This window comes from Neolamprologus multifasciatus, chromosome 3, assembly GCF_963576455.1.
Source record: "Neolamprologus multifasciatus chromosome 3, fNeoMul1.2, whole genome shotgun sequence".
Lineage (NCBI taxonomy): Eukaryota > Metazoa > Chordata > Actinopteri > Cichliformes > Cichlidae > Neolamprologus > Neolamprologus multifasciatus.
Genome location: NC_140441.1, coordinates 22315802 through 22324628, shown reverse-complemented (window position 1 = coordinate 22324628; position 8827 = coordinate 22315802). Strand labels below are relative to the sequence as shown.

General features: G+C 39.2%; 1 pseudogene; it reads right to left on the bottom strand.

The window, feature by feature from the left end:
* Nucleotides 1-2203: 2203 nt before the first annotated feature.
* LOC146522010 (sperm-associated antigen 4 protein-like) lies at nt 2204-5526 on the bottom strand (annotated as a pseudogene).
* Between the last annotated feature and the right edge of the window lie 3301 nt (nt 5527-8827).

The window sequence follows — 8827 nt, the reverse complement described above, 5'->3', positions numbered from 1 at the left end:
CCTTGCACTTCTCCAGCAAAAACATAAATTATTAAAAAATGTTACACCTGGGAGATTGTACCAAACCATGGTGAGACAGCCAAAACTTTGTGTTACAATTATATGTAAATATGTTTTTGAAAAATCAAAAAATATATTTTAGAAAATTAAAACCTGTTTTGTCCCTAATCTCAGGAATCACTGAGTTCTACAGAGAAGATGATATACAAAAGTTACTAAAGAGTAAACGCAGAGAAACGAGGACAAGAGACAGAGCCCATTTACTACCATGGCAGAAATACAAACTGGTGGAGATCTAGCACCACAGCTCCTAAATGCACAGCCTCTTGATTTCACACTACCTGCAGATGTGAGTGGATGAGCTCAAGGAAGCAACTCCACACAGAGGTGGAGACCAGAACACCTCCAGACCGTCCGGAGGTCTGGTGGAGACCAGACCGTCCGATCTGGCCCAGTCCCTGACTTTCACTCATTTAGAATTTATACATATCATGACTCAAAAGTCATGACAACTTACAGGAGGTGACACCATTAGTGAAGAAAAAGGAAAAGAAGCTTTGTTTTGAAATTAACAGAACTAAATAAAATGAGTGTAGAAGCTTGTTTTTGTTATCAATAAGTCCAAATTTGGGGTTATTAAATAAAAATTTCCAGTAAAATCTGCTAATTGATGAAGTTAAAAAACAAGATGCAATATGCTTAATGGTCTATCTCAGGGGTCAGCAAGCTTTAACACCCAAAGAGCCCTTTGGACGCGATTTCCACGCAAAAGAAAACACTGGGAGCCACAAATACTTTTTGACATCTAAAATGAAGATAACAGTCTATATATTGTTTTTTTACCTTTATGCTTTGTGTGAACAACTAAGGTGTGTTGCTTATGAAATCCATGAACTGCTATAGAGAAAATTACATTTTCTCTATATTTCTCTATCATGACATAATTAAAATTGTAATTTTATTTAAATAAAATAAAAATTTTATTTAAATTTTTTTTTTTTTTTATTTATGTAATTAACACATTTTGAACTCTTAAAGAAATATAACAAAAGGAAAGACACCCAGCTGAACTAAAATGATCCATGTAGCAAACAAAAACTGTTGTGAGTCGCCACCCTTATATCGCCTTTGGGCTTTTGGAGCCTTGACCTGACTTTTAAGAAAATAATTGGAAAAACAGCACTATGCTGCTAAAAATTGAAAAACAGATATTTGTAAAATTGTACCTAAATATGTATTTTACCTGGTTAATGTGTGTGGCGGGGCATGGTCTGCAGCGCCGCTGCAGGGGAGGCGGACGCACCTGAGCGGCACCCGCAATCACGCCTCACCGCCTTAACGTCTGTGCTATCTGTGCTGTTGTGTTGTTGTTGGTGTATGTCGGGCTGTGAGCTGAAAAGCTACAGCCGGCTGTACAGCAACTTTGTGTGAAAAGTAGTCAATAAAGAGATGCTGAAAAGCATTTTCATGGAAACATCGTCGAGTCTGCCGTGGTATGTTTACAATGGGACTTCTGCTCCTCAAGCTCTGCGCACAGCGTCTGCAACTCGGGGCTGTACGAAGTCCCTTTCATCTTTACACAGGACTGTAAGCTGTCATCTGTGAGGCGCGAGCGGTGTTTGTTTTTAACATAGTTCACGGTGGAGAACAGCTGCTGACATAATGTGGATCCGAAGATCCATAATTGGCCTACCTGGGGTCGAAAGTCTCGATAAATGCATGGCGTTTCGGCGGGTACACCGGCTTGTGCGAGTGTGACGCTTATTTTGAGCGATCAAAAAATAATAGAATATAATTTTATGTTTGTATTTCAATATCACAATAATCTTCCAATTTAGAACTACAAGTTAAAAAAGAACTAACATAAATAAATTACACTTCAGCTAATTACTTAAAAAAAAATTATTTTCCCAAGCCACACGGAGCCGCACTAAAAGGACTAAAGAGCCGCAGGTTGCCGTCCCCTGGTCTATCTGGTGTCCCAACTACAAACACATGGTTAAACCTGAAGTTACCTCACTAAACCTCAAAGCCTGCATCACAGTGAAGGCTTCTCATATCACAGCACATGCAACATGGACTTTACTTTCTTTACTTTTGGGAGTGTAAATATTCATTTTCAAAATGTAAATCCTCTGGCCATAGTGTTATCACGCTTGTTTAATATACTCTGACAATTAAGAATACCAAAAGACATGAAAAATATTTTCTTAAAATTTTATTCTTGTTGTTTTAAAAAATATCTCTAAATTTCCAGTGGAGACAATTTAGAGAATTTTTATGTTTTACAAGAAATTTAATTCAGTCCAAATGAGTTCCAATTGAGGGCCAATTCACAATAACACAGTGCTTAACAAAGTTAGTCGAACATCACCTAATGTAAGAATTACAGGTTTAAGAAATTTGGGGTGTTCTTATATCTATGACAGGTGATGTAATAAATTTGTTAAGCACTGTATATGTAGAGTAAAAACCCTACAATATAAGAGAAGAAAAACCCCAACAATCAGATGATCCCCTTTGAGCAAGCACTTGGCAACAGTGGAGAGGAAAAACTCCCTTTTAACAGGAAGAAACCTCTGGCAGAGCCAGGCTCAGGGAGGGGCAAGCCCTCTGCCACGGCTGGTTGGGGGTGAGGTGAATCAGACTGCAAACATCTTAATCAGACATGTCTTACCTGGTGGGATGGACGTTCGCTGGAGAAAAAAACATGGGTTAAATTGACAATTTTTTTCAAATACAATTATTTAAATATGTGTTGCAGTCTGATTCACTTTCACATTTTTCCTCTCTTTTCTTTTATAGATGGAGTTCATGGGAAGCTAGTTATGCCAGCTTTCCATGAACTCGGAACTTGTACAAACAAGGAATACTCACGATTGCCCCAGTTGTTCAACACCTGCAGCGTAATGGAGCGGATGACGTCTACTTTGTCGTCCTGAGAGACAAAACAAAAAGCAAGATGGGTTAGTTGCATAATAGTTTTCTTGACTCTTGAAAGGATGGTAAATTTAGGAATACTGTGATTATTATGAGGGTGGATATACAGATAGCAAGGGGAGCTAACCTCTAAATACTCTGGATAGAAAAGTCTATGTGCATGTGTCTAATGGCACAGTGTACTCACGGGAATCCTGAATGTTTGGAGTGGATCTCCATTTTGATCATAGACGAATGTTCCCAGGTGGACACCACTGTCGTCTAATGCTCTCTTTCCCTGAAAAGACAGAAATAAATACAGATAAAGTTGTTCTCTATATACACATATGTAAAATGCAACAGTTGAACAGTGGTGCAGTGGAAATCTGTGACTTACAAACACTGAAAACATCCTGGGAGCACTGGAGACCTTTCCAGATGGTGACACCATCTTAGAAATGTGACCCAGTGTCACATGACTGATGGCGATGCTGTGTGGCAGCTTAATTGTTAAATGTCCCTGGGAGCCCGCAAAACTCCAACACACTCCTGGGACCATGGGTGCTCGACCCTACAGAGAAAAAGAAACAAAAACAGAGTTCAGTTTGGACCACTAGTGTTTGACTATTAAATCATGCAGATGTGTGAGATAGTATCTTGTTTTTTTTGTGAAAGTAGATTATACCTGAATAACGACTCTTGGGCTTACACAGGGTTGTTTTGCGGGTATCAATGTAAGCCCCCACAGCTTCAATCCAGTCTGTTCTGTAAGGTAGGATGCTGAAGACTGTTCTTTAACAATCTTTGCTCCTGTAGACAAAAACACAGAGTGAGAAAGGAATCGCAAAACAACAACAAAGAAATTCTTACGTGAATTCTGATCCGATTTCATGTCTTACCCAGTTCCTCCAGAGCAAAGTTGGGCATCCTGTCCCCAACTGGAAGAAGGAAGTCAATTCTTTTTCCTAAGTCCATTAACTCCCTTTGCAGCTCTTGTACCTTCCTTTCCACCTGTTTATGTCCATTCATTAAGTACTGCAATTGAGAAGAACCATTCATGTTATAATATATATATAATAATAAACTGTTATTATCTGATTAATCTTCAGGGAATATATTATCAGCCTCATATGTTTTTCATACCTCACTCATGAACGGGGTGGAAAAGTCCATTTTCTGCCCTCCAATACTGAAAATCAATCCTGGTGGATGAAGAGAAACACAGAATAAGACGAGAAGCTTAATCCAGAAGAAAAGCACATAGTACTAGAAAGACTGTAATTGTTTGTGGAAGGAGATCATTTACCAAAACACAAGGCCAGCATGAGGACCAAAAGTCCCAATGCCTTGATGGCTCTAAAATGACCTCTGCTGCTGCCACTGCTGTAGTCAACAAAATCATTGTTATTGTAGTCCACAGTGTCACAGTCCACAGTGTTGTATTCAACTGTGTCTCTGTCAATATTGTCAGGGACTGGACGGGGACGGGGCCATCGCCTTTTGAAAATTCTGCACAGAAAAAACAAAATCATGTAAGAAAAAATGTACATGGAAGAACAAATGGATTATGATTACAAAACATGCATCTATGTCAGTGGATGACAACAAAGAACATGTAGACCAGTACTAACCTGTATAAAGTCTCCTTGTAGGAGATTAACGGCTCTCCTTGGCTGCCGTAATAGCCGTTAGACTGAAGTCTATTGCTTCTTCTCAACATTGCTGTAAAATGAAAGGGAAACATGGGGTTAAGTGAGTCTCTAACACAAAGCTTATCAGACTTCATAACTATGATTTGAGCATGTTTCCATCAGAAGCAACTCTGTTCTCTTATATATAAACTTCACGGTGCCAGCTTGTTTTGTTTTTAATGAACAGAATAATATTTGAATCACACTCATTTATGAAATCTGCTCTTAATAAAGAACTTTATTTTCCCTGTGTCTTCAAAAACATAGCATCATATTGTTATGATTTATATCATAGCAACAGATCACAACATTTTCTTGCTTTTCTTGCAAAAAATCTCTTTCAAATGTCAGTTTGTTTGTTCACAATGTAGTTTTTACAATTCAGAAAAAGAGGAAATCACCACAGCGGTAAAGACTCAAAGCAACTAAATGAATTTGGCCCAAAATCCTGTCAAAAGGTTTTTAAGAATTAAAAACTCTTTGTTTTTATAGTTAATATACAAAAGGAAATTAATATTTATCAGACAAGCTGCGTCTAACAGGTAAGCAGTAAAATCACCTTTACAGTAGAATGCACTAAAAAGTACTTTTCTGACATAATCAACTGGATATCATTTTTAAAATGTTCAGATTTGAAATACATATATTAAATGTAAGATGTGAAGATAAAACATGTCGATTTTTAGTCTAAAGATTGCACTTACCTTCACTTAAAACGAAAGTTGAAGAAACTGAATCACTAAATGTGCTTTTCCGTAAATATGGACGTTTAGCGCTTCTCACTGAACTCATCTGAACCAGAAAATTTAGGTGCAGAAGAAAAATTTCAAACCGCAGCTTTTTCAGTTACGTTACAAACAGATACATGCACAAATCGAATATGACGCACGCGCGTTCCATAAGAGCAGCACTTCGTGTGCGCACGCGCAAAGGTGTGAGTAGTTCTGGGTTTTTTTTAAATGAAATTTGCTCTCAATTAAATAACTTTTCCTTCTCAGGCCCTTTATAAACACCGCATCATATTGTCCAAATTCATAAAGCACAACACATGCGCTCACGAGCACATGTGCAAAGGTGTGTTGCAGTGAATGAAGAAAACTTTTCCATGTTCACTGTCACTAATTTGTTTGATTTTGCTGTGAGAAAATTGTGACGTATATGAGAATGAGGGAAGACCACGGTCATTTAAATACGGTATTAAAGTGTAATGAAACTGTTTCTCAGAGGGAAAGTGTGATTTTAGGACACTCGAGCCAAACATTAGCGGGCATCATTCTAGCTTATAATCAACAGCGGATCCAATGCGGATCCGGGTCGGATGACCTGGGAAGCGACCGATCCAAATCGATCCAAAGGTTGCCGGTTCGAGCCCCGGCTCCGACAGTCTCGGTCGTTGTGTCTTTGGGCAAGACATTTCACCTACCACGTACTGGTGATGGCCAGAGGGGCCGATGGTGCGATATGGCAGCCTCGCCTCTGTCAGTCTGCCCCAGGGCAGCTGTGGCTACAACTGTAGCTTGCCTCCACCAGTGTGTGAATGTGAGAGTGAATGAATAGTGGAATTGTAAAATGCTTTGAGGGTCTTGAATAGCGCTATATAAATGCAATCCATTATTATTATTTAAACCAACTGTTAACTGGTATTTTGTAAATATAACCATAAACGCGAATTCACTGTGTGATTGTGTAACTTTATTAGCAGGGTCCTCCTGAAATGCACCAACAACATTGAGAGTAACATCCTCCTCTCTGCTTCTTGATGCTCTCCGGTCGCTATGGTAACGCGTAAATAGTTCTTTCAAAATAAGACACACGGCTACAACACCGGAAAAGACCCAGGGAACCCGACTTCACGATTAAAAACCCTGAAAACCATACACTTCACACCCGAGCCTCAAACGGGTCCGGGTGTTGCGGACCGCTCCAATCTAGCCGTACGCCACTAGATTGATTGACAATGGTCTACAGCAATCAGAACGCACAAAACAATTTGCTGTTTAAAAAAAAAAATCAGCGAAACAGCGAGTCCGTGAAAGGTGAACCACGTTATAGCGAGGGACCACTGTACAATAATTTCCAGTAGCACTGCTGATATATGAAATGGTGAGTTAGTAATGACAATTTTATATTTGCGAAAAAACTTTATGCAGAAAAAGTAGCAAAGAAACAAAAACATAACACACGGACACTTTTGGCCACGAAAAAGCTGGAGGGATGGTGATTTTTTTTTTTAATAAACCCAGATTGTTTAAAAAAAAACCAATTAGAATCAAATTTATTTATCAACAGCATCAATAGTAACAAAAATACAATTTCGTTTTCGCTGTCAAAGTGAGAAGGGTCTGGCTGCAGCCACTGGGGATTCCTGCAATTCTGGCTTGGTGGCAGAATTCAAATGTGATATGTGCATCTAAAACAGAGAGAAAAACAGATAAAGACCACATACACATTTAAGTAAGTAAGTAAGTAAAACTTTATTTATATAGCACCTTTCAAGATAAAAATCACAAAGTGCTTCACAGAAGCTAAAACCTAAAAATAAAAATCAACCAAAAGCAAGTTTAAAAAGATGAGTTTTTAGCTGTTTTTTAAAAGCGACCACTGAGTCCACAGATCTCAGGCTCAAAGGGAGAGAGTTCCACAGTCTGGGGGCCACAGTTCCAAAAGCTTTGTCGCCTTTTGTTTTCAGCCTCGTGTGTTGGACAGCAAGCAAGCCCTGGTCACATGACCTCAGGGACCTGCTGGGAATGTATGCATGTAAAAGTTCACTTATATATGTTGGTGCTTGTCCATGCAGAGCCCTGAAAGTCAAGGTCAAAACCTTAAACTGGATTCTGAATTTAACGGGGAGCCAGTGCAGCTGAATCAGCAGGGGTGTGACATGGGAAAATTTGGAGGACTTGGTCAGAAGCTTTGCAGCAGCGTTCTGAACGACTTGCAGACGCTCCAAAGAGGCTTTACATAAACAAGTAAACAAAGAGTTACAATAGTCCAGACGAGATGAAACAAATGCATGAATAACAATTTCTAATTCGGAGCGCGATACAATGGGACTTAGCAATGTTTCTCAAGTGATAAAAACAGGAGCGAACCAAAGATTTTACATGGGCATCCAAAGTCAGAGCTGAGTCAATACTAACACCAAGGCTCCTGATAGACAGTTTTGCAAATGTAGCAAGTGGACCCAAGTTTTCCATAACACTAGGTACAACATTTTTAGGAGCACAAACAAGAACTTCAGTCTTCTCCTCATTTAGTTGAAGAAAGTTTCCAGCCATCCAACATCTAATGGAGTCTATGCACTTATGCAAAATCTGTAGCTTGGAAACCTCATGGGGCTTAAAGGAGATATATAACTGAATATCATCTGCATAGCAGTGATACGAAATGTCCTTAAAAGTGCTCAATAAGTGTTGAAGAGGAAGTAAATACAGTAAGAACAATAAAGGCCCCAAAACTGAACCTTGTGGCACACCATAAGCAAGAAAAGTAGAAGAGGAACTGTACTTAGAGGTAGCCACAGAAAAGGATCGTTCATGCAAATAGGATTCAAACCAGTCCAAAGCAGCCCCTGATATACCCACCCAGTGTCTCAGCCTATCTAGCAGAATATGATGGTCCACAGTATCAAAGGCGGAGGTCAGGTCCAACATCAACAGAACGGAGCATTCTCCTGCATCACATCTCATCAAAATGTCGTTGGAGACTCTAAGAAGTGCAGTTTCAGTAGAGTGAGCTCTACGAAAGCCAGATTGGAATTTATCCAGAATGCTGTATTCATCTAAAACAGCTATAAGCTGCTTAGCCACAACCTTTTCTAAAATCTTAGAAATGAACGGTAATTTTGAAATCGGTCTGTAGCTACTAAGAAGAGAAGCATCAAGCTTAGGTTTTTTTAACAGTGGGTGAATGACAGCATTCTTACAATAAACAGGGACCTGACCAGAAACCAGTGAGGTATTGATAATTGTGAGCACACAGGGACCAACAGACTGAAAGACATTTTTAAACAAAGATCCAGGTAAAATATCAAGAGAGCAGGAGGATGCTTTCATTGAATTAACTAACTTGACCAGCTCAGGTAAGGACACAGGTAAAAATCTTTCTAAAATTAAAGGCCTAGCTTGAGTTGGAGCAGACAAGAGAGACACAGAAGGAGAGATATTGTTCCTCACATTACTGACTTTTTCAACGAAGAAAGAAAGAAATTTTTCACA